Source organism: Chamaea fasciata, unplaced genomic scaffold, assembly GCF_029207755.1.
Source record: "Chamaea fasciata isolate MVZ Bird 193981 ecotype frontalis unplaced genomic scaffold, bChaFas1.0.hap1 SCAF_1, whole genome shotgun sequence".
In the NCBI taxonomy this organism is placed as follows: Eukaryota; Metazoa; Chordata; class Aves; order Passeriformes; family Sylviidae; genus Chamaea; species Chamaea fasciata.
Window position 1 is genome coordinate 3,106,278 of NW_027094086.1, and position 13,881 is coordinate 3,120,158.

A 13,881-nucleotide genomic window follows, 5' to 3' on the forward strand; every position below is an offset into this window, starting at 1 on the left:
ATATATGTCCAACACTAACTGTGCCAACAGTTTCTTCACTCAGTCTGATCTCAGATAAATACAGAGTTTAGTATTTATCTGAAAAAGCAGTTTTTTCCTTTTTTTTTTTTTAAACTGATTTTTGTCTTTATTATTAGAAGTACCCTGTGGCAAGAAAGATTCTTTTCCAGAATGTGAGCAGAATGTTGGTTTATCTTCAGAAATTAGTGACAAATATTTCTTCAAGAGAGGAGAGATATTTTTTGTCTAAAAATGATTTTTCCTGCTCCCCAAAAGTTGGTCTGTGTATGGTAATGAAGGAGAAACAACAGGCATGTGTAGATTTTTATAATGGCTATTCTGTTTTTGGAAAGATTTTCTGCCTTGCTTCTCTCACCCTTCCTGCCGAAATATATCAGCACTAGTGAGGGTTTCAGTTCCTGTGAGGGTCCTATTTCAGCTCCTGTCATACCTGACTGGGTGATCTGTGCATTTTGAAAGCAACCTGAATCTGCCTTTGGCTTCCTTTCAATTCACTTCCAAGTTTTCTTTGATCTTTGCTCCCTTTCCGAGCCCCTTTTGTGTTCTTCTTTCACTCTTGCACAGTCCTTGCTCTCAATTGTTTGGTTGTCCCTCTTCCTTTGTCACCTTCTCTTATTTCCCCCCACATTTTGTTCATGTCATTCCCCTCTGTAAAATTCTTGAGAAAGCATTTGAGGGCAAACAGCTCTGAAGCCATTTCCTTGTGACACGTTCCCCTTTTATAGCATATGATATGATCAGTTACATTTCTGCCCATAACCATAGGATTAATATTTAAATTGTCCTTATTGACATAATGATACCCATTGTGAGACTAACAATATAAATATGCTGGAGGAACAGCTAGGAAAACAAGATAAGAGAGTCTCAATGCCCAGGGGACATACACAAGGTGGAGAGCAATAGGGAACATTATGTATTTTGCTCATCAACAATTTTTCAATGAAAGAGGATTTAAAAACTGCTGCAGTTTTCAGCATATTAAGAGTGTGAGGTGAATTGGGATTAGCTTTTGTAGTGACTCCGTGTTGTAACAAACTACTTGTGACTCCAGCTTAGTTTGTGAAGTTCCTCTCCTCAGTGGAGCCTGTGGAAGTCCTCTGCAAATATTGCTCTCTTCTTATTTGAAAATTTGAAGAGATGTGAAACAAGACCAATCCAGGATGGGGAGTCTGAATGGTTAAAAAAATGTCTGTTTCTGCTTGATTTCTGCACTGCCCTGTGGGAGAACTCTCCTTGAAGAGAAGTGATCTTCGTAACTCAAAAGTACAATGTCATGCTGGAAAGTAATCATCTGAAATGAAACAAATGTATTCAGTACAGGTGAATAATTACATATCAAAAGCCAAATAAAGGTAGAAATAACTTTTGAGAAGACATCATGGGAAAATAAAGGATTAAAAAAAGACTGCATTAGTAGGCAGGAAAATTTTGCTGTAACCTTCACTAGGATCAAAACTCTACCCTCACCAACAAAATCCCAGGAATTATAAATGTTTTCTTGCTGATATTGTATTTCTTAATCATAGTCCCTCCATGTAACATGAAAGACCAGCCTGGAATTTGGGAGAGAGGAGGGTGGGATTGTGAGGAAGCCAACATTTACACAATGGATTCAGCACTGCAGTACATCCTTCTTGGTCCATATTTGGGTCTCCCTTGATTGATTTAAATTGACCTTCAGGCTTCTTCTTGCTTCTGAGCACTAAATCCTGGAGAAACAAAGAACTCTTGTCTGGCCTCAGCACATTTCATGGATAATGTCTGTACCTGTTCTGTAAACTCTGTAGCATCTTCCACAGACGCAGCACTGAGCATCTGCTTCCTCCTCTCTCCCCACCACTGGTTTGTTTCTAATGAAATATTTATTAAGTGAATGATATTTGCAGTCAGAGAAGGAGATAATTCATGCAAGCAATCAGCTCTGGGTTAACTGGAGAATGAAAATGTCTTGGACCGTTGCAAAAACTCATAATCAAAGGGCTCCCCAGCTATCCATCAAACAATCAATTACTGTATCCATTAGTCCCCTTTCACCACACATTAGAACAATTTACTAGACATGCTAATGTCTGGGTCATTGCTCCTTAAGGATGAGCAAACAGCAGGGGCATCTATCAAAGTTTTGATGCAGTGTGATCTCATACGCTGTGAATATATAGCTTAGATCGCTTCATATTCTCATGGTGTTAAGTCTATTAAAGACCTGGTCTGTGAGGGAGATGCTGGGTGCCTCCCGTCCTCAGCAGCTGAGGGAAACTTGTTGAAAGAAGTTGAACCGTTCACACGATTCTGCCTTCTGTGTGGTGAGACAGAAGGTCATTCTGTGTGACAGATGAATAGAAAACCAGAGGTGCTTTTGTCACACTGGCCAGAAAATTGCAAACATGTTTTCTATTCTCACATGTGCCAGACGGGGGGCAACAGGATTTTTCCATGAAGAGGGAATCCAAGAGGCAGCTTCTAGGGCATCACCCCAGACCTGTCTTGCCTCTCTGTGCTCACCTAGCCCCTGACAAATCTACTGGGAATTCAGTCATGCATGCTGAAGGAATCTCTGTTAATTCCTCCACAGTGTAGATTTCTGTCTCTGGAGGCAACAAGACTCTTTCTACGGGTAGTGGAAGCAAACACATCTTAGTGTACTCAGCTGAGCTAAGTATGATGTATTGTTTTCCATTAAAAAAAAAAAATCTGTGTGGTTTTTGGTCAGGTCTTTTTTTCTTGTTTTGTTTTTTTTGAGGCTGACATTCAAGGCTCCCTTTATAGTCTATGGCACAGTCTTGTGTTAAGTAGCTGTCAATCTTTTTAATCTGGAGAATAGGGCTCTTATCTCTATTGGCTTTATTGACCATGTCTCCATTGATTATAGTGGGAGTCTTAATCAGGAGCTCGGAGGTCAGCACCTCCACTGTGGGTATGTAAAGTTGGAGAGGTGGATTTCTGGCAGTTCAATTTGCCTGATCAATCCAAACAAAGATATCCACTGTGCAAACATCTCAAATTGGTGTTAAGAGGGATCCCACTTACATGTCAATACCACCAGTCCTGAACCAGCATCTGCCTAATTTATGCCTACTTCTCTGAATGACACTTGATATCTGATGGAACAAAGTGGCAGCTCTATTAACAGGGTAAAGCTCCTTGTCTCCATTTCCTGTTTGGAGAAAAGGCCAAAAAAATGAAGGGAAGAACTTTATTGGATTGAATCTCCTGCTGGAGAAACTCACCTCACAGTTTTGAGTAGATAGGGTGCAGAAGGAAATGAATTCTCTGCAAACACCCTTCCAGTACTTTGTTGTGATCCCTTTGTCCCTCCGGAATTCATGGGTTCAGTGGCAGTGTCTGCACCCATGTATGTTAGTCAGGAGCTTCTTGTGCAGTGAAAACCTGGCTTTATGTGATAAAAATCTCATTTTCACGCACACAAACTTTCAGAGGAACAGCAGAAAAGTGTCACCTTTCCACAGAGAGAATCCTGTTCCAATGTGGGTTTGCAGACAGAGGTCTCTTTCAGGGAGTGAAATATGATTTTAATTCAGTGAGTGTGTCCCAGTCTTTCAGAATCAGTTCATTACTTCTTTATTACTGTAGGGGTGGAAAACGATCAGATTTGAGTCCTTTGGGACTGGGTCAAATAGTTAGGAAAATTATCAAGATGCAACAGGTCAACCAATCAAAGCCCCATGCAGCATTTTTGAGAGTGGACTTTAACATCTGATAAAATTTCTCCTGTGTTTGGGTGGCAGTTTCCAACAGAAATATACTTTTATGGCATAAGCAATGAAATCTTGGAGTTCATGGCTTGGGAAGGGCTTTGGTGTATACAGAGAGTACAAAAAAGAACATGAACAGGGCAAGTAAAATAGCATGGTGTATATAGTCTATAAACATCAGATGAGAAAATGAGGGAGCTAAATAAAATGGTCTTGAAGAAAGTATCAATAGAGACATGATTACAGTCTATAAATACTTTCAAGGTGAAAATACAAATGAAGACCGGGTGAATTATTCACAGAGTTAAATGATAAAAGCCAGGATAGCCTGATGGTAGGAAAGAAACATGTAGGTTAAGTGCCTAGAACTAATAAAGAACACTTGTGTGGATGGTTAAAAACCCATCAGTTTGCAAAGTCAATAGCACAGTTAAAACAGAAGTAAAATAAATAATGATGATAGTGCAATAAAAATCTGTGGTAGAAATTATCTGTATGTTTATCTGTGGCCTCCCCTGCCTCTGACACAGTGAAGACATTGTCCTGATATTAACTGGGAAAATGGGCATATTATGGATGATTTTGTTACATGTCACGTTCCAGAGGCGCTGAGCAGAAACCCTTTTGGCTTTTTTTTTTTTTTTTTTTTTTTTTTTTTTTTTTTTTTTTTTTTTTTTTTGTCTCAATCCTTTTGCTGAATGCTTTATTTTGGAAACAGTTTAGGTAGCTTTTCAATGCTCGTGAAAGCCTGTATGCTAATGGGGTGGTGTGGGACTGAATGAAGAAAGGTTAACATCTCGGTGAGCATATATCACCCAGACAGCACCGAGCAGCTGAGGATAATAAAGCTGCTCTGCACTGCTTCCCTTCCTGAAACTTCCTATTTCTTGTCACTGTTTGGAAGGTGAAATTCACTTCATCCTGCTCTGTGAAGAACTTATACAGGGTTAATTAGCAAACTGCCAAATTGTCCCTATTTTTTTCTCCCTGGACAAACTCAGAAGCAAGATGTTGTTCCTTTTAGCAATGTTTACATTTCCTATTTTCATTACTTCACTTTGCAGGCACTTTAGTGCCAAATACACCTCTGTGTCTAAATTTCCCTAATAGCGTTAGTTTCTCTTCCCTGAGACATTGCCTAGCTCTGTAATAACTGTATCACTATTCTTGAGGAAGAATATAATTTCCTTTCTGCTGTTCTTGTGTTTTTCTCTAAACCAGTAAATGTTCTGACTTGATTTGACTTGAAATTCAAGTTGTCACTCTTCATTTTTCTGGAGATTGAAGCTCACATCCTCTGAATAAGGTTGACTGTTGTTAAATATTTGCAGTAAAACAATGTCATCTTGTCCATGTCAGTCCTCGCTGTCAGAGCGCACAGAAATCAGGCCAAGCATTTCATTCCCTTCAGTTAAACTTATATTAAGGCTGTTTACAGGTTGGGAGACTAGACTGAGTTGGGTGGGTATTATCACTGGCCAGGTGAAAGAACCATCAACCCCTCCTGTATGGACAGGTGTGCACTAGGAAAGTTCTATTGATATTTTGGGGCTTTGGTGGGAACACTTAAAGGGACAGAAGCCGTTTCACCAATTTAGTTGAAAATGTGATCTCTGTTTTGCTGAAAGTATCTCTTTAGGAGCAAATGCTACAGATCCTTTTAATTGTAGAAGTTCCTGTATAACTGGGCTCTGCTGTGCAATGCTCTTCCATAATTGTACACTTAAAAAGACAACACTATAATCAAATTCAAATTTCCAAGTGTTTATTTCATCTCAGTATTGGCACTTGGATGATTGTGTCCCTTGATCTGTAACATCTGATGTTTGGAGGAAAAGGGAAAAAAAAAACTTGGTTTGAAGCATGAGAAGATTATAAAAGGAAATCAATTCTGTGTCCCTCCAACATGAGAAGGTCATGGATTGTTTGTAATGAGTCCCAAGGAGGGCACAAAAATGTTCAGGAAGCTGGACCACCTTTGATCTGGAGACGGGCTGGGAAAGCTGGGAGTGTCCAGCCTGGAGAAGAGAAGGCTCCAGTGAGAATTCAGGGCTCCTTCCAGTGCCTAAAGGGGCTCCAAGAGAGCTGGAGAGGGACTTTGGACAAGGACCTGGAGTGCCAGGAAATGGGCAAATGACCTCAAACTGAAATAGGAGAGATTTAGATTGGATATGAGAAGGAAATTATTTAGTGTGAGGATGAGAGGTGAGGCCCTGGCACAGGTTGCCCAGAGAAGCTGTGATTGCTTTTGGAAGTCTTCCAGGCCAGGCTGAACAGGGCTTGGAGCAACCTGGGATAGTGGAAGGTGCCCCTGCCTATGTCAGGGTTTGAAGTGAGATGACCTTTAAGGTTCCTTTCAACCCAAACCTTACTCTGGTTCTATGATTATTCAAAATGAGACTCTTTTGTGGATGGTGCCAAAAGTTGTGGTGGGATGACGAGGTGCTGTCCCACCTTGCTGCTCAAAGCTCAGCTCCTGCTCTCATCCTTCTCTCCCCCAAAGGGGGACCCCACTCTCACAGGGAGGCAGGAACCTTGTCCTGTGTTCCCAGCCCCATTCCCGTCAACTGACCACACATCCTTCCAAGGCTCTTCCAGATATGTGGTGACAAGATTCCTCTGATTTTTGTCCCAATTTGGCATCAGGCTTTTGGGCAGCGACAGAAACATCCTGGCAGTGCAGGGGCTGTAAAATAGGCAGATATTTTTAAAAGAGTCACTAAATGAGAGTGGTTCTCAACATAAGGCTCTGAACATTTGCTTGGACACTGAACAGTCCACTGAAACCCTGCCAAAGGCCAGGAAAAAAGAGACATTAAAAAATTTAAGCCGGTGGAGTTCTGTGGAGTCAAACATATTTCTACAAATAAAACTGGCTGAGAAGTCCAAAACCAAAATGCAAAATAAAAAAGCAGTCCCTTTTTTTTTTTTTTTGAAAGAAAGAGACATACTTTTTATTTCCAGCATCTTTCTGCCTTTCCACTGCTCCAGAGTGGCACTGTGCCCGTGCTAGGGGTTGTCTCTGCTGCAGGAAATCAAACTGAATTTGGTTCTTGACTCTGTGTGAACCCAGAGAAAAAAGACTCCTCACTATTCTAAATTTTTTGGTACTAGATGGGTGTTAATGGATGAGCCAGTGACTCATTCTCCCTCTTGCTTGCCTTTCTAGCAGGAACCTGCTCACCAGCTGTGCAGCACATATGTCAGGAGGCAGAGGCAACACGATACTTTCTAGACAGTCTTGATGTGTCTGTGAGCTCTTTCAAGCATGGGCCATTTACACAAACGCTGGGAGTTTCAGCTGCTCAGCGAGGGAGCTGCGAGCAGGGAGTCTCTGCCTGGCATCAGGATCCAGGCTCAACTCTCAGACAGCACTGCCAGCCAAAACCTGGTGCCAGCAGAGATGTGCAGAGACAGAGAATGCTGATGGTGTGACACAGACAGCCAGAAAAGGGCAGGAACAGCTTTAGGAATGTGTTGTGATGCTACAACAACGCCTGTGAATGCTCTCCTTCCTGACAGCCTTACAGGAACGTTTATCCACTTGCTCTGTGCACATGGAGGTGCCACCTGGAGCTGGTGGCAGCCCAGGCAGTTGGCTTTGGGAAGGGTGGGTGCATTCAGGCTGAAGTCATTCAGTGAAACGGGTTTGAAAAGCAGAGCATGTTGGGTTACAGAGAGGGGAGGCGTGTGCCTCCCTTCACTGACGCTGTTTTGTTTCACTCACATCACCGTGGGACCCTCTATTTGCATGGTAGATGAAGTTGCCAAATCAAGAGGAAAAAAAGAAGGAGAAGGACTGGAAATAGGAACAGAAACAGGCTGCTCCTTCCTTCAATCAGACAGGGTGAAAGTACATGGTAAAACGTAGCCCTCACGATCAACTGAAGTTTGACCTAGAAGCTGATGATCTCCATGAGCAAAATATGAGTGTTAGCCTCACCATCTAAGCCTGGTAGGAAGGGCATTCCTCCTAAATTTGGTCTTCACTGTGGGGAGAAAATGTGCTGGGCTTCTTAAAAGCACATCAGTTATCAGAGAGCTAAACCTCGGGCCCCTGGCTTATTTTCTTTTTCTTCATCTACCACAGACAAGTCATTTAATTCTCCCACCCCGAGTACAGTGAGATCGACTCTGAACTCAAGCAGCCCTGGGTGATGAGGTCAGGATTGCTTAGAATGAATTTGGTGAAGTAATAAAGTCTTGAAGGCAAGCTAAAAAAGAGGAAAACAGTAGGAGGTATGAACTAGGTACTCTGTTACTAAGTCTCTTCCAGTTCCAGGAAACTGAAAAGATTTTCTCAGTCCTCATGACTGCAGAGACCCGAATGAGTAAATTTAAAAATGCTGAAAAGCAAAATAGCAAAATTCTTCCTGTTAATACATTTTCCCTAAAATTAGTAATTTCTTGCAGATTCTGTAGTAGGAAACTGGTGGAAAGGGTGGGTTTCTTGCTCAATTTCACATTCCTTTCATTCAAAAGTAAACACCTTAATCAAGAGTGGAGACAGAAACACATGAAGGATTCTAGGTAATTTAAATAAAAATGCATTTCAACCCTTCCCTTTATGCTAATTTCCCCATCCTGGTTTTTCTCATGCTACATTGGTGCAGAGTAATCAAATTTGCATAAGTTGAAGAAAATGCTGAATCCATTTCTGTATTTGCCCATGTCAGTGATGCTTGCAGGAAAGATTCAACACATTTCACTTGAAAGTTGTCCTTGCTGTGGTAATTTTAGATTTGGCCTTTTTTGACTGAAAAGGAAGAGCAGGCAATGGTTAATTTGTAGTTTCTTTTGATGGATTTCTTTCCTAGTTGTTGTGGGGAGCTCCTCTCCTAAGACACCAGAGCTCAGATTACCAATCACTGCTGTGATCTTGTGTGTGAAAGATAATGTAAAATTGTAATATCACTATTTCTCTCCTCTAAAAGATTTAGAAGTCCCAGGCTGCTTGTTCTGTGCCTGCCTGAGGCCTTTCTACCTGTAATTGCTTTGGGCTTTTGCTTGGCATGGTACAGCTCTAAATCTCATTGAGTCTGCAAGGTTACTTGTTTTGGAAGGATGGTTTGAGAGTGATCATCTAATCCAATTTATCTGTTAGCCTTAACCTGGCTGTATTTTGGGGATAGTCAGGCCAAACTGGCTGCTCTGTGTCATTTCTGTCCCAGGCACCTTTGCAGTGCCAACCCGCGATTAAAAATGTGTCAGGCAGAGTAACTCCAGCAGTGCTCTGCACTGTGGCCCTCCATACATGGTGTTTTATTGATCTCTAATGCAGACACTCCAGCCTCATTATTCTACATGCAATAAAATGTGAATCTCTGAGCCTGGATGCTGCTGAGAATAGGAGATCCTCATAAAGGCTGTTTATGTGTCTATATGTACTATAAAGCAAGAGATAAACATCTCTGCATTTGCATTTGGTTTGAAAGCCAGAGCCAAATGTTACCCAAGGAGTTTGCAGGAGCTGTAGGAGGTGTAGTGGTTGCTGCTGGAGCTGGCCATATCCCTGCTAGAGGTGCAGGAGGCTTTTGGAGATTGGGGAAGATAGAGCAACCTTCCTTGGTTCACTCCCTGAGCCATATAAAAGCTCTGAAATGCTCTTTTTTCATGGTTGCAAAAGATTTCCTTGGAGCTGCCTGCAGTCTGTAGTGCAAAATTAGCTCAGACAAGTGAGACTGGCTTTACCTGTGCTCCTATAAACTGGGAAGTAACGAGGAGTTTGTGAATGGTGCTGTGCATATCAAAGGAATCTCCAGGGCCTTACAGCCCAGCGATCTCCAGCTGCTTGAAATGTGTGTATGAATGGAGTAGTGGTCAGAGAACCTGTGCTCCTTCTTATTTTCCAGGATTAGTTTTTCAGTCCAGGTGTGGGACTGCTGGCTCAAATTGAACTTGCTGTCAACCAGGACCCCAGATCCCTTTCCAAGGGCTGCTTCCCAGCCTTTTGCTCCCCTTCCCCACTCTGACAACATCTCTGCCACATCCATCCTAAGATATGGTGTTTGTATCCTTTTCCCAAACTTTCACACTCAGAAATTCAACCCTCCTCCCCCAGACACAAGCCTGGTGGAGTTTGGAGTGAAAGGAGGTGGTGTAGAAATGGGTTTATGTTGTCTCATTCCAGGCTTAATCAAGTTCCCTTTTCAACTCTCTTCATGCCGAGGTTGAAAGTAGAATTTGTGTCTTCCTCAGCTCCTCATTCTCCTGACCCTGTGGTGTCACTCACTTGGTGGACAGTCTGTAAATCCAGTTCAATAAATCTTGTTTGTTTGCATCAACTCTTGCAGTTATTTTTTCGCAAGGCTGTGAGAGGCCCATCTTATTTCTCACCTGTATTATCCATCTTGTACTAACCTGAGCTGGAGGAAGTGTGTGTGTATCCCTTTTTGTCTCTGTTGTATAATTTTTTGTCTATATCTTCAGGTTTTGGGGTGGATTGGAGAGAAAATTTTCCTTTGAAATCACTAAACATTTCTCTGGCACTAAAAGACATTTCTCATCCATCTCCAGTCAATATTTCATGCCCTGAATTTGTGGTGAGGGAACAGTCTTGTAACTGGCAATCAGGAATGTCATCATTGAAGTTAGTGATGTAAAAAAGAGCTGCAGGACTGTGTCAGGACTCTCTCACTGCTACAGGAGACTCCCAGCACTCTGAAGATGGACTGTGAGGGCTGGCTGGTGTTATGTTAGCTGGAGTTCCTATCAGGTTTCTGCTTCTCTGTGGAATAAAGACCATATGGGAGCCAGAAGAGAGGTCATTTCAATCCCTTGCTTGGTGATTCTGTGTGACAAGAGTTGTCAAATTTGTGATATTCTGCATGTTCTGATAGACAAATGGGGAATGAGGCAGGACCAAGGTTGGGAGGGGGTTATTTTTGGAGGGGTCTCAGACATGCAACTTCTGAGGCAAAGATTTTACTGCTGATGAAGTACAGACACTGACAGAAGCTGTCACCATGCAGATAAAACCTTTTTTCCTTTTTTTTTTTTTTTTTTTTTTTTTTTTTTTTTTTTTTTTTTTTCCCTGTCAGCAGCTGCATCCAGCATCTCCCCACTGGTAGAATAAATCTGATAAAAAAGTGTAGCTGTAAGCAGCAACGATTTTATCCTGGTGAAAAGATTTTATCCAACAAGAAAAATGTTGTGCCTGGGCATAATTTTTCAGATATGATGAACAACAGCATGGTATGACCCTCAGTCCTAAGGATTTAGTTTTAAAAGAACTACTGAGCATATCAGATATACTCAACTTTTTCTCTGCAATATTTTTTTTTTCATTGGCAGAGTTCAGTTTATAGATACTTGACAAAGTATCTTTATACTTTGTATAGATCTTGACAAAAATCTGCCAGAGGCAAATTTCAACAAAAGAACAACTTCAAACACATCCAATTAACAATTTATGAAAGGAAATCTGACAGAAAATTACACAGAGATTCACAGGGCATAAAATTTGGCACTAAATCAAATTTATTGTGGAGATGCCTGTACAGGGAGTTATGGCCCCTTCCAGTGCAGTGTCAAAGGGAACTTTATCTGTGGAGGCTCAGCGAGTGCCCTCCATCTGATCTTTTCTTGCTATAAATAAAATGTTTTGTCAGACATGGCAATGAACATAACTCAGAAGGGAATGAAGAGCACTGATAAGCCTGGCTATATGCAGCTTTCAATCAGAAGCATTAGAAGTGATTAGATTTTTTCACAGTTTCAGATTTAAAATTTTTCCACTTTATCACAGGAATGAGGAGGTCAGTACCATGGACAGCACAAAAATCACTTTTCTTTTTCTTTTTTTTTTTTTTTTTTTTTTTTTTTTTTTTTTTTTTTTTTTTTTTTTTGGTTAGCTGATAGCAGGTCTTGGTGACTGTATTTAACATTGTTATGGAGTCATTTTTATGTCTGGAAGGAAATATCAGCCCCTCTGCATCCTGTTGTTTTACTGATTCGCTCATTCAGCAGCCGTGGATGGATTTTTTTTGGAAGATGTTCAGGATTCATATGCACGCAATTGCCTTCAGCAGCTCTGAAATTAACTTAGGCCACTACTTTGTTTAGAGAAAAAGATCTGTGTCTAGACCTTTGCCTATTTAAACACATGGATAGCTGGTTTTCTTCTAAAAGATGACTGAGCAGCAACCCTTGCAATGTGTTTTCTGAGTAATTTGCAGGGGGGATACGTTATTTACAGATGCCAGGCCCAGCAAGTGAGGATGACAAAAAAAGTTGACACAGGCCAAGATAAAGCATATTTATGGTACAGCTGTGTTATTCCATGGACTAACCTAATCTGAAGAGCTGGTTGCTGCCTCTTCTGTTATCCCTGTGCTCCCGCACCAGAACAGGAAACATTTGTACACTTGTAAATTTGTTGTCTTCCCACTGAAATTCAGACCTGCAAAGGACAAGCATGGCTTTGAGTGTCCATTCGTGGGCGTTGAGGTCCTTGGTGCAGTGTCCTTGCTGTGACCAGAGCACACAAATTTCATCAGAACACTTTTCCTGTGTCCCCATAAGGCAGATTCTTGGGATCTTCCAGGCCACTCGGCCATGTGCAGTTTGTCTCTGCTCATCTGAGCCCACTGGTGAAGTCACTAAATGAAGCATTAGAATACCCCAAGGGTTTTTTCCAGAGTCCATTAATACACTCTTTTGGCACTGAAACACTCTACCGGAGAAGTTAGTGTCCAAGGCACGTAATAATTAGTGAATAAAACACCCCCAAGAGTATCTTAATCCTATTAAAATATGTCTTATAAAGTGTAAATTAATCTTTAACCTAATTTTAAATGATGATTTTCTTCCTGTAACACACCCTTTCTCAGTAGATCCCTGGAAAGCAGAAGGTGAAACAAAGCTAGACAATAATGTCAAAAATTTTCATCTTCTGTTCATATTTTGAAAGATACTTGACTATTTGCTGTTGATTTTCTTATTTCCTTCTACTTCTTCAGTCACCCACTTCCTTCACCACATTGTGTTATTTTATTGTCTCCAACGAGGCATGGTGATAATAACAATGAATTATTTTTATAAGATAAAGCCTAAGTCTTCCAAATGCAAAAATTATTTTGTTTCTAAATACAGGAACTGCATATTTTTTAAAGAGTTAAAGCAGAGTTAGAGAGTAAAGTAAACATTTCCAGACTCAAGTCCTCCCAGTCATTCCAGTTCTCCAGTCCTGTGCCCTTCCATCTAGATGCCCCTTGGCCTCACTTCCTGTTCATGCTGTGGGAATTTGGGGGAATTAATACTTTTGAAGATGTAGCCACAGTAAGAGACCAAAGACTTTTATTTTTCAAGCACAACTCCCAGTGTTTGGGCTCCAGATAAACCCAGATTCAGAGAACTGAACATCCCCCTGGATACTTGTTTTCTCTTATAGCTTTCAGATGCTTTGGGGATGTTGAGGTCAAGGATGTGCTGTGGCCACTGCCATTTCTTCTTTCAACTTCAGAGCATCAGAAGCACTTGACTTGCTTTCTTATTGTAACTTTTGGTTAGGAGTGAAAGCTCAGCTCAAGACCAAGTTAGAGGACTGTGGATATTGTTTGAAGTAGAATCCTCATGCAGTTGTAAGGTTGGAGCCTTCAACAGCATCTCTTAGTTTAGAACTTGAGCTCAGCCTCCAAACCGGCCTTGAGTCAGTTCATTCTCCAAGTCCAGTCAGGACTGAACCTGACTCAGGTAAGGAACCTAAAGGCTGGGTGGAGAAGACCTTGTTAAACCTCTGCCCCTACTTTTTGTGTAGATCAAACTAGTTCTTGAACAAGATTTTAAACCTGAATATAAGTGCAGCTCCCAAAATAGAAGAAAATGTTATCTTGAGGCTTATAAAACAAGTTAGGGGCTTTTAAAAAAGAGGGGGAGAAGCTGATTAAACTGGCAGATAGGTGGATGATTTTAAACTGAAAGAGGAGATATTTAGATTAGATATTAGGATGAATTTCTTTCCTCAGAGGGTGGGGTGGCCCTGGCACAGGTTGCCCAGAGAAGCTGTGGCTGCCCCATCACTGGCAGTGTCCAAGGCCACGTTGGATGGGGCTTGGAGCAAACTGGGATAGTGGAAGGTGTCCCTGCCCAAGGCAGGGGGTCGAATGAGAAGATCTTTCAGGTCCTTTCAGCCCCAACCATTCTG

At 41.4% G+C, this 13,881-nt stretch overlaps 1 protein-coding gene across 8 annotated transcripts in view; it reads left to right on the forward strand.

The window, feature by feature from the left end:
• The window catches only part of TSNARE1 (t-SNARE domain containing 1), a 458,033-nt gene that overhangs the window by 225,392 nt on the left and 218,760 nt on the right, over nucleotides 1–13,881 (forward strand). The gene's annotated exons all lie outside the window — the stretch shown is intronic.